The 12,944-nt window shown below is 45.2% G+C and overlaps 1 protein-coding gene across 1 annotated transcript in view; it reads right to left on the bottom strand.

Moving 5' to 3' along the window:
- LOC124789817 (aminopeptidase N-like) overlaps positions 1-9,047 on the bottom strand; it is a 154,088-nt gene extending 145,041 nt beyond the window's left edge. The window contains exon 1 of the mRNA XM_047257300.1: positions 8,992-9,047. The gene's annotated coding sequence lies outside the window, so the exon portion shown is untranslated. The remainder of the gene's footprint in view (positions 1-8,991) is intronic.
- Between the last annotated feature and the right edge of the window lie 3,897 nt (positions 9,048-12,944).

Here is a 12,944-nt window from a genome sequence, read left to right as displayed (position 1 = left end):
TACGTATTTTGTATGCTTGCTGTTCGATGTTTTCGATAAGTATGTGTGGTTTAAATTATTCTGTTATGTTTTTTATTCAAGACGACAGATGGTTTCGATTTACTACAACATTTTGTTCGTTTTCGCTAGTATGTATCCTAGTCTTTAAATTACGCGAGATTCTCGCGCATAACACTAGTGCCCTCTCTTATTAGATTTGTTCCTCAGCGCAAGCTTCATCTACTTGACACTAGGACACAGGCAAATTGGTTTCATATTTTCTATTGTATGTAGGTGTCTTAAATGGTTCTGATATGTTTTATTTATTAAGACAGAGGGTTTGAACTAGCACAACTTTTAAAATTTTGACGCGCATGAGTATGTATCCCTGGGTTTTAATGTGCGCGAGTGTCTCGCGCGTACCGTAAGTGCTCTCTCTCGGTGAAATTGTCTGCCCTAGTGCTTCCACACCCTCTTCACGCTAGTTCACAGGGTAAGTACTGATGATGTGCCTTGTTCGCACCGACCTTCCATTCATAATTATGCTGTACAAATTGAGCAGATATTTTAATTTACTACTGACGACGCCTTTGGCACGATTGTTTTAATATATCTCCACTGCAGTATGTAATTTTAGTAAGTGACTAAACGTTTTTGTGCTTGTAATACTTTGGTAATTTTACGGTTACTCAAAGCTATAAGTGTTTATTTCTCTCTCAGTTGTGGTGCTACGTTTTTTGCTAATAAAGGTATATTCCTGTTCAGGTGTGTTTAGATATACCGAAAACGTGGTCAAGGATTTCAATAAATCTTTAGCCTGCAACAGTTTGGCTGTTATCATTTACCGTGAAGAATCCAGTATGTTGTCTTCGACGGCGAGTATTCATCAGAGAGAAGGGATCGTCAGCAGTGCCCAAAGGAAGTGTGATAGGACCTGCGTTATTTTCTAAGTACATGAATGATCTAGTGGACAGGGTAAGCAGCAGTCGCGGCTGTTTGCTGATGAGCTGTGGTGTATGGGAAGACGTCATCGTTGAGTGACTTTAGGAGGATACAACATGACTTAGACAAAATTTCTCGTTGGTGTGATGAACGGCAGCTGACTTTAAATGTAGAGCAACGTAAGTTAATGCAGATGAGTAGGAGAAACAAACTCATAATGTTTGAATACAGTATTAGTAGTTTGCTGCTTGACAGTCACGTCGATTTAATGTCTGGGAGTAACGTTGCAAAGTAATATGAAATGAAACGAGCATGTAAAGACCATAGTAGGAAAGTGTGCTTCATCTGTAAAGGAAACCACATGTAGGACACTAATGAGACCCATTGTCGAGTACTGTTCGAGTGTTTGGGATCAGCACCAGGTCGGGTTAAAAGAGAACGTCGAAGCAAATCAGAGCGGAGCTGCTAGATTTGTTACCGGTAGGTTAGAATAGCACGAAAGTAGTACAGAGATGCTGCAGCAACTGAAATGGCAATCACGGGAGGGAAGGCGACGTTCTTTTCGAGAAGCACTGTTGAGAAAATTGAGAGAACCAGCATTTGAAGCTGACTGCAGAACGATTCTACTGCCGCCAGCGTGCATTTCGCGTAAGGACCATGAATATAAGATTAGAGAGTTCAGGGCTCGTGCGGAGGCAAATAAACAGTTGTTCTTCCATTGCTCTGTTTGCGAGTGGAACGAAGAAGCAAATAACTAGTAGTGGTACAGGATACCCTTCGCCAAGCATCATATGGTGCCTCGCAGAGTATTTATATAGCTGTAGACGTCGAAGGGCCAAAACGCGCGGAGGAAGAAAGCCCTGTCCGACTATGCTGCAGAATATACCCGTCGTGTTCTCCCAGCCGACAACGCCAACGATTCTTTCTCTTTACTTTATTATTCTGAGTAACAGAGGGCCTATAAGCCATTTATACTGATTTGAATATGCCAGTTTTATATCACCTTGGAGAATGGCCTGCGCATGTTACCGACGTTTTACTTGGTACAGTTCAACGTCTGCTTCGTTATGTCCCGCCACTGCTTCATTGTGACGTGAATATAGTTAGCGCTGCTGCACTGAACTCTTCAAACACTCATTTGGACTGTATCCCATATTCCTTCCGATCATATTCTTCTGCACTTGATGCTGACATCACATACACTTGGAAGACAATGTCTGAAGCCTCAAATGTGGTTCCTCGATATCCAAGTCGGACAGCTCCTTGTTACATATTTTACTCGTGGAAAATTTAGGGACACGAAGGAAATAGTTCTTTGTACCATCAAGAAAATGCAGGGCGCAAGAAGATATTCCACTAATAGGACGATGCGGGATCCATGTCACACACTTGAATGATTGAATAGCATATAAGACTTTTATCCATCACAGATGTGGAACGTAATGACTCTGATGACTCAAGGCAATCAGGAATGACTGCAACGAGTTACCTTTTGTGACGGTACCAGCATCAGATGGATACAGTTCTTAATGTTTGTTTGCAGTACAAACACCTGTAATGCGCACGAGCCATTGAAGTTGCTGTAAGCACGCCGAGCAAACGGCTTTTCCTCCTTTCGCGTCTGCGACATTCACCATGACTGCCTCAATGTAAGATCGCACTCTGCTTGTAAAGCTGTATTACAAGAATGATGACTGTGCACACGTCGCTCTGCAGAAGTTCCGGACACTGACGAGTTTGAAAAAAGGCGTTGGTCCAATGACTGCCGTGTGTCTGGAGAAAATGGTCCGGAAATTCGAACAGACGGGTACTTTTTGTTGTGCAACCTGGTAGAGTGAGGAAACGAACTGATTCGAAGTCAGTGGAAGGAGTGGCCACAACAATAAAAGTGGAGACGAGTCGTGGTGTGCAAACGTATATTGCACGGAGAATTGTCCGAACATTGGACGTACCCGTGAGCACGGTGCGTAAAATCCTAGGAAACATCATTCTTTGCTATCCATTCAAAATTACCCATGTGCACGAGTTGCTTCCTGTTGACCTGCCAGCAAGAGAGACCTTTGCTTTGGAATTTCTTGCTCGCATGGGGGTGGACATTGATTGGCCGTGGAAGATTTTGTGGACAGACGAAGCCCGCTTACATCCCACAGAATTGCCGAATATGGGCAACGGAAAATCCACACGCAAATCAGCCCGTACCACTTCATCCTGAAAAGGTGTGGTGCGGGTTTACGGTATTATTTATCAACAAAAATGTACAAATGTGAGTGAATTTCTAAGGGATCAAAGTTCTGAGGTCATCGGTCCCTAGACTTACACACTACTTAAACTAACTTAACGCTAAGGACAACACTCACACCCATGCCCGAGGGAGGACTCGAACTTCCGGCGGGAGGAGCCGCACGATGATGACATGGCGCCTCAACCCGCGCGGCCACTTCGCGCGACCATTATTTTTCATACGACCATATATTTTCGAAGAGACAGGTGCTTCTGGTCCTGTGGCCTGTATCATCACTGGTTAGCGCTATGAGTGTCTGTTGCGCGACCACGTCATTCCAGCTCTCCAACAGCGTGGATGTGTGGATGGGATAATTTTTATGCAAGATGGCGCAGCTCCACACATTGCAAACCCAGTTAAGCAGCTGCTAAAGCGCCATTTCGGAAATGCTAGAATTATCATCCGCCATTTCCCTACAGCCTGGTGGTCCCGATCACCTGATCTTAATCCGTGTGACTTCTGTCTGTGGGGCTATCTGAAAGATGTTGTGTTCAGTATTCCGACTGAAAACTTAGCTGCATTGAACGCACGCACTGTGCAACACATTCTGAACGTGACCCTGGAAACAATTCGATGAGTTGTGGAACATGCTCTTTCTCGATTTCAACTTCTTGCAGAAAACGATGAACAGCATATTGAACGTGTTTTGCGCCAGTCACACTGAAATTGATAATCCTATTTGGGTTTGATTGATGTTTTTATGCGGTTTTTGGCCTCAGGACAAAAACCGATATGATTGCTGCTTTTTATGAGGTTCTTGGCCTAAGCGCAATTAAAAACCGAGATGATTGATGCTTTTTATGCGGGTTTGGCCTCAGGACAATTAAAAATCGATTTTCCCATCCGATGTGACATGACCTTGCTGTGGCGGATGAGCTTACGTAACTAACAGTATCACACCTGCACACCGACGAGAAACGTACAGCTTAGGTATTGTTGTATGATTCCAATGTGAATCTTTGTTCTAAGCAGAATCTCAGAACATCATCTTTCGTCACACTCAGTGGTTTGTTTGCATTCCGTAAGTCACATGGCAGCCATAGATTGTACAGTGCTATAACTGGAAAACATAAACTGTACACTGAGGTGACAAAAGTCATGGGATAGCGATATCCACATACACAGATGGTGGTAGGATCGCGTACACACGGTATATACTGATGAACCCAAACATTATGACCATCTATTTAATAGTTTGTTTTTCCATCATTGGAACGAAATACACGACTGATTTAGCGCATCGTCGATCCGCCAGTTTGTTCGTAGGTTTGTGGAGATACGTGCGATTAGAAGTCTACTCACAGGTCATGTAATTCGCATAAATAGCGGGCCGCTGACTTGCGTGCTCGACTGTGCGCCCGATAGTGACCCAGATAGGTTCCATAGGATTTACATCAGGCGAATTTGGTCGCCCAAACATCGAAGTGAGTTCACTCTAGTGTTCCTCAAACCACTGTAGCACGGTTCTGGCTCAGACAAAAGGGCAATTATTCGCTGAAAGATGACATCGCAGTCGGGGAAGACATTAAGCATGAAGGGATGCAGGTGGTCCGCAACTGTCAGCTTGTCTTCGACTACTAACACAGCTTCCATGCAGCGACTTGCATGTTTCGAGCCGCCGTTCACTTCGATGTCGGCGTTTGTGGAGACTACCATCGACTTAGTGAAGCAAAAATGCGATTTACCCGAAGAGCCGAACGTTTACTTTGATCGACGGTCAAATCCCGATGGTCCCGTGCCCACTGCAACAGTAGCTGACGATGTCGTTGGGTCAACAGTGAACCTGTAGGGGTGGCGTACTAATTCCAGAGCTCCATTTTCAACAATGTAGGAAGAACGGTTTGCTCCGAAACACTTGTATGTGCACTAGGATTGTGCTCTTTCGGCAGAGATGCCACAGAGCACCATCTACCCGTCTTTACAGAGCAAACAAGTCTCGGAACCCTATTATCTGATATGAGTCGTGAATTTTGAACCATTTAGCGACTAGTGGCAGTTTCACTGTCGTTCTACCTTTTTCCGTAAGTGCTCACGACGGTAGCACGTGAACATTCGACCTGCTTCGCCGTTTTCGAGATACTCGTTCACAGGCCCTACGTAATAATAATCTGCCCTTTTCCAAAGTGGCTTATCTCAGTGTATACCGCCATTTGCAGCCCATATCTTTGCTGGGGTTATCTCTCGCACGTGTCTGCTCCGCTTACATAATTTTGTTACTGCGTCACGTGCCTGCGACGCCACCAGGTGGCATCCAACGTGACGGTGGGGCAGTGGTTATAATGTTTCGGCTTATCAGTGCAAAACAGCAGTCCATTTGAGGAGCTGTCCTTTGCACAGAGTGGAGCGAATAAAAGTGGCCCGGAGAACAGAGTTACACGGTACAAAGAAACACAGCAGAGAAAAGGAGATTCAGTACTAATCTGACTATAGCAGATATTGAAAGTTACCGTCATTCACCTCCTGGCACTTTTGGGCACTGGTCAGTAAGCTGCTGAAGGCGGCTGGAAACTGGACCGGTGGAATTGCTGCAGTCGCATACGTTCTTATGCAGTTGCTGAAGACTACGAGGGTTGTTGCGATATACATTAGACTTGGTGGATCCCGAAACAAAGTAATCGCACACTGACAGATCAGGTGACCTGGGTGGCCAGCTAGGGCTTCGAGCAGACTGACCTCTGCTAACAACTCTGTCAAGCGTGAAGATTGTGTAAATGTGCTGCAAGATTCGGCCGGCTGTATGGGCAGTTGCTCCATCCTGTTGGAAGTAACTGTAGGTCTTTTCCTCCTGCGGCAATGCTGCCACAAGGTCTTTCAAAATGTTGGCAATGTAACGCGGCGAATTAAGCGTCTAATGAAAGAAGTTGGGACCAATAATGCAGCTTGCGGACACAGCTCATTTAACCCCAACCTTCTGATCATACAATTGTGTTTCGTGGAAGTTATGCTGATACTTCGCTGCCCAGAACCTGTCAATCGACATTACCACTCAGGTGAAACCAGGCTTTATCAGACGTAAAGAACAAATCCATGTCCAAGCCATCACTGTTATCTCACAAAACTGGAGGCACTGAGGAGCATTTGTTGATTTTAATCCATGAACAACAGACATTCGGTAGGGGTGCATGTGCAACTCGAGATGGAGTATTCTTCCGCATGGTTGACGTGATATGTCGGTCTCTTACGACAGGGGTCGGGGTGATTTGAGACAGGGGTCGGGGTGATTTGATAGGACTCTGAAGCATTTTCTGGCGAACTGCAGGCACATTTACTGGTCTGCCGCGATGTTTCGGAATGTTTTTTCATCTGTTCAAAACAGATCCTGTCTGACGATATTTCAAGACTAAGCTTTGCACAGCAATATTTGATACCATTGAACTTCTAGTGACGAACTGACCACACCGTTTCCCCGACTTTGTTGTCACGTAACCTTCCACAACGAACATCCGCTGCTCTACTGTGAGTATCATCGTCCACTCACACGGGCACAGCCCGCACTACGGTCTGAACCGATGTGGATCACGTGGCGTGCGTACACATTCTGTGCGCGTAACGGAGTGTGGTTGTGCGCATAAATTGAAGTTCAGTCGTATCCACTCGTCCGGGGAACTTTTGTCAGCCTCACCATGAACTTAGGTGGTTCACATGAAAAGATTTCCGACGTGATTATGCCCGCATGACGTGAATTAACAGAATTTGAAAGCGGAATGGTAGTTGGAGCTAGACGCATGGGTTATACCCTTGCTGAAATCGTTAGGAAATTCAATATTCCGAGATCCACAGAGTCAAGAGAGAGCCGAGAATACCAAATTTTAGGTATTACCTCTCATCACGGACAACGCAGTGCCCGAGAGGTTTCACTTTAACGACCGAGAGCAGCGGCGTTCGCGTAGAGAAATCAATGTGGGACGTACGACGAACGTTTGAATTAGAGCTGTGATGAGAAATTTGGCGTTAATCCGCTGTGGCAGTAGACGACCGACGCTAGTGCCTTTGCTAAGAGCGCGATATTACCTGCAGCGCCTCTCCTGAGCTCGTGAGCAAATCGGTTGGCCCTAGACGACTGTAAGACTGTGGGCTGGTCAGATGAATCCCGAAAGCAGGCCCCACGTAGACATGGACCCACACTGTCAACAAGGTACTGTACAAGCTAGTGGTCGCTCCATAATGATGGGGACTGTGTTTACGTGGAATGGACGGGTTACTCTGGTCCAACTGAACCAATCAATGACTAGAAATTGTTATGGTTCAAATGGCTCTGAGCACTATGGGACTTAACAGCTGTGGTCATCAGTCCCCTAGAACTTAGAACTACTTAAACCTAACTAACCTAAGGATATCACACACACCCATGCCCGAGGCAGGATTCGAACCTGCGACCGTAGCAGCCGCGCGGTTCCGGACTGCGCGCCTAGAACCGCGAGACCACCGCGGCCGGCGAATTGTTATGTTTGTCAACTTGGAGAGCATTTGCAGTCAGCGGGCTACAGTTGTTCTCGACTGGTTTGAGAAACATTCTGGACAATTCGAGCGAATGAGTTGGCCACCCAGATCCCATCGAACAGTTGTAGGGCATAATCGAGAGGTACAACATCCTGCACCGGCAATACTTTCTCAATCATGGCCGGCTATAGAGGCAGCATGGCTCAGTATTTCCGAAGGGGCTTCCAACGACTTGTTAAGTCAATGCCATGTCGACTTGCTGCACTAATCCGGGCAAAAGGAAGTCCGACAGAATATTAGGATGTATCACCTAAGTGTTTTTTGCAGACTGATTTGTCCGCCGAGATTTGCCCCGTGGATGCAAATAACTGTAAGTAATATCACCTGGTCGACATTATGACATAAATAATTCAAAATACTTTGCCACATTCATAGCTTCCCTGTTTTGATTTTTCTAAGATACTTTGCCACATTCATAGTTCCCGTGTTTTGATTTATCTGTCTCATCACAGCCACAAGTCTGCCCCACTGGACTCGTATTCGGGAAGACGACGGTTCGATCCCGCGTCCGGTCATTCTGAATTAGGTTTTCCGTGATTTCCCTGTATCACTCCGGGTAAATGCCGGGATGGTTCCTTCGAAAGGGTACGGCCGACTTCGTTCCCCGTCCTCCCCTAATCCGATGAGACCGATGACCTCGCTGTCTGGTCTCCTCCCTCAAACAACCCCCCCACCCACAACCAACAACACTACAAACGTACATTCCCGGAAAATTTAAAGTATATACCGGACTAGGACTCAATCCTGGGGCATTTGCGTACTGACTGAGATATCCAGACATGTCTCGTAACCCGCTCTCAGACCGACTCATCTCCTCCTAACTCCCAAACGTCACAGAAGTTCTCGAGCATACCTTGCGGGCCTAGAACTCCTGGAAGAAAGGGTATTACAGAGACATACCTTAGCCACAGCCTGGAGAATTATTTACAGCATGAATTTTCAGTTTATAGTGGAGTCTGCTCTGATCTGGAACTTCCTGGCGGATTAAAATTTCTGGACCGGAACTAGGTTCGAATCCCGATCCAGCAAACAGCTTTATTCTGTCAGGAAGTTTCATATCAGTGCACACTCCACTGCAGATCTAAAATTCATTCGTTCATTCATTCATCCATTCATTCATTACACCATCTGGCCACGTTTAGTGGCTAGGCGGCCAGAAACCGAAGTAAAAGAGATTTTACCATCACAAAAGGCGACCGGTGGCGGTCATTTTTGATGACCTTGGCTAAGATGCGTTTGAGACTAAACCTGAAGGCTTATTTCTAGTTTTTACTTGAGGTTGTACTCACCTTGGAGGCTGGTGTCTGCTCGGTAAGCGCTCACTTTCGTTACTCCACTGTTATCACTCTTATCCCTACGAGAAGCAATTACGAAACTCTAATCACAAGTTTGTCATATAGCACAGAGTCAAGTACTTCGTCAAACGACGGTAGTCCGCTCGTTACCGATAGCATGGCACTATCTTACAAAACACTCTTAACTTACGGTTATACAAACAAACAACGCGCAACACACATAAACATACATTCACTCAAACCTAAATTTTGTTTTTTTCTTGGGCCGTGGAAGACACCGTCATCATCATCATCATCGTCTGTTGCACATAAACAGGCCATTTATGCCCATGGCAGAAGACAAAAATATACAAACACATAAACATAAAATATAACGAATGGTTCAAATGGCTCTAAGCACTATGGGACTTAACATCTGAGGTCATCAGTCCCCTAGACTTAGAACTACTTAAACCTAACTAACCTAAGGACAAAAAAAAAAATGGCTCTGAGCACTATGGGACTCAACTGCTGTGGTTATCAGTCCCCTAGAACTTAGAACTACTTAAACCTAACTAACCTAAGGACATCACACACATCCATGCCCGAGGCAGGATTCGAACCTGCGACAGTAGCAGTCTCACGGTTCCGGACTGCGCGCCTAGAACCGCGAGACCACCGCGGCCGGCTAACCTAAGGACATTACACACATAAATGTCCGAGGCGGGATTCGAACCTGCGACCGTAACAGCCAGTGGTTCCGGACTGAAGCGCCTAGAACCGCTCGGACACAGCGGCCGGCAAATATAACGAAATGATGAACACATACAGTCCATGAATCATGACTTAATAGGACTGTAACATTACAAAAAATTAATCATGTATGTTTGCTTATTTACTTCTGTGCTGGCTGTTCTACGGTCATTAGAATTCTGTCTTTCCACTTCGTTCGCGGGCGACGTTATGGAAGCGTACCAGTTCGCTGATGTACTAATACTGTATTAGGGAGAGTACCCTCAGCTCTGAGAACATGTGCCGCCGACAGTAATTATCTTCTTTCAGCCACTCTCCATTATCAGCTTTCTTAAACCACCTAAGCAAGTTTTCGTTGTGCCTTATTTCCCCTCTTCCAGTTTCTGTGTTGTATATCGGACCAGAAATTTTCCTTGAACTCTTCCTTTCAAACGCAGGGATGCGCTCTTCCATTGTCTGTGTACTTACACATGTCTCACAAACACACGATGTAACCGGTCTTGCTAATGTCACGTACAGTTATACATTGCGTTCCTGGAATACAATGCCTCATGTGTATAGGTGATTTAAACTATATCTGGTCCGCATTTATCATTCTTTGTCGAATTTACTTCTCTATCTCTCTCTTATTCGACGATATTGACCCCAGGTACTTTCAGAATTGTGAGCGTCCATACGGATGACGTCCACATCATTTGGTCGACGACACACTATCACATACTTTGTTTTCTCATCGTTCGCCAGTAACCCTAGTTTGTATGCTTCTAGCATAAATCGAGACGTATGTGCTGTCATCCCATTCAGGGTTTCGTCCAAACTCACCACATCATTTGCAAGTGCAAGTATCGTCTCACTCCCAACCATAGTCAACCGCCTTATTAAGGCCAAGCGCACGTCTCACCTTTTCCAGCGCAATGTTGAACAGAACTAGCGACAGAGGATCGACTTGTCTCAACACATTCTTAACTTTCAAGCCTGCCAACAACTGATTTGGAAAGCGCACTTGGCAACTTGATCAGTTATAACAAGCTACAATCAGCCTAATGTATTGGTATGTTGAACACCTGTATTATCTTCCCGATGGCTGGTCGATTAATGCTGCCGCACGCCTGCTGGAAATCAATGAATATAAAATGTAGGTCCTACCGAATTCGTAAAACTTCCCCATCATTCGTTTCAATGTTAAGACATGGTCGGTGAGCGTCCCCGGTTAAATCCACTCTTGGGTGCTTACAATCCCTCCGAGTAACGGTTTTAGTCGACTTAGTATCACAGTGGTGTAAACTTTATATCCCGTCTAGAGTAGGAAGATCCCTTGGTAATTATACGCTTTCGTGATATTGCCCTTTCAAAAAGTCGGGCATATAATTGCCTTCTTCCATTCTGCGGGGCTCTCCTCATCTGACAATATTTTTGCCATGAGCTGTTTCAGACCTTCTACCACCGCTTCACGCCGTAACGAAATAACTCCGCAGTGATCCCACTATCGCCTGGGGCCTCATCGTTTTTAAGGGCCGCTAGAATGGTTCTTATGTCATCCGATGTTGGCTCGTGGTTTCTTCTACGATCTGAAATCTCTCCGTTCTTTGGTTTCTACCCGATCTTCATGATTCAGTACTTTGTCAAAATACTTTCCAAAGTCATCTGCTTTCTCCACTGAAGAAACCACTCTTTCCTCATCATCCATTAGGATTAAAGTTTGCAGTCTATAAAAGCCTCTTGCAAAACTTGTCAGTCGAAAGAAGGAGCGAGACAATTTCCATGTATTCTCAGTTTAATTCACTAATTGTCTGTCACATTCTCGTTTCTTCTGCTCTATGATTCTGTCTGTCCGTCTTCTTTCCACCACATGCTATTTTAGTGGGCTCCTTCAGCCACTCTCATCTTCTCACCATTCTACTCTCTACCACCTCTTTACATTCGTGCTCAAACCATGGATTTCTCATTATATTCGGTGTTGTCTCAGTTCTTCATTTGCGCTGTGGTGATAGCCTGTTGTGGTGACCACTATTTCTCATCATTAACTCTTCCTGTGCTCCGGGACAATAGGCGAATCGTGACTTTTTCTAGATAGCACCGCCTCACTTTTTCATTTGCATGCATGTCTCTGTCATTATGAGCCATCGCTTCATTCCCCATTGTCTGTTTGGTGGGTAGTTTCAGTTGCAGTTTCAGAATCAATGCAAGATGGTCGAAATTCATATCAGCCCCTTGAAATGTCTTTACTTGCTTGACACACCAACGGTAATTTCCATCTACCAAAATGTGGTCAGTCTGATTTTTTTTTGTCTGGCGATATCTTTGTGATTTTATGGGTTCAAATGGCTCTGAGCACTATGGGACTTAACATCTGAGGTCATCAGTCCCCTAGAACTTAGAACTACTTAAACCTAACTAACCTAAGGACATGACACACATCCATGCCCGAGGCAGGATTCGAACCTGCGACCGGAGCGGTCGCGTGGTTCCAGACTGTAGCGCCTAGAACCGCTCGGCCACCCTGGCCGGCTGTGATTTTTATGTCTCGCTTTGCTAGGGAAATAAATTCTGTCAATGGTCATTCCCCTATCGGCAGCAAAATTTATCTGTCGGACACATTTTTCACTGCTTTCCGCATGCAGACCATCTGGGGCGATAGTCGGCTGATTTGTTTCCTCCTTCCCAATTTGTGCCCGAAGTCACCCAACAATCGGCGGCCCGTTTGTGTGGCTTATCGGCAAAACATTAGTAGAAGTGACGCAGTCTTATGACTGTGTACTGTCGTACTAACGTTTTAAGTTTGACAAGGCCAATCTCTGGCAGGTTTTAGTTTTAATATTATATTGTGACATTTCTAAAAAAAGCTACATTATTATAGCCGAAACCTAGGTAAAGTTTCTTTGCTTTTGCTAATGGAGGCTAAAATTTAATATAATTACATTTTACGGTTGCTGACTTGCTGCACCATGCTAAAAATATTTCTCAGATTTCCGTTTATGCGGTATAACTCTTCGATACGGTGGTTCTTGAAACATCAAACACTTCTGTTAAGTTGTTTACAGAAGGGCCCACCATAAGAGCACCAACAATTTGCCCGCGCTCGAATTCACTTGGCTCCGACATAATGCACTCCCAACTACACACAACACAGTTCTGACAATGACTGACACTTGCAAAGTATTGAGCACTTTGTGTAGGGGCTGTTCGTGGTCAAATACTCATACAACAACGCAGTC

This window comes from Schistocerca piceifrons, chromosome 3, assembly GCF_021461385.2.
Source record: "Schistocerca piceifrons isolate TAMUIC-IGC-003096 chromosome 3, iqSchPice1.1, whole genome shotgun sequence".
NCBI lineage: Eukaryota > Metazoa > Arthropoda > Insecta > Orthoptera > Acrididae > Schistocerca > Schistocerca piceifrons.
Note: the sequence above shows the minus strand (reverse complement) of the source record. Positions and strands in the feature narration are given on the sequence as shown.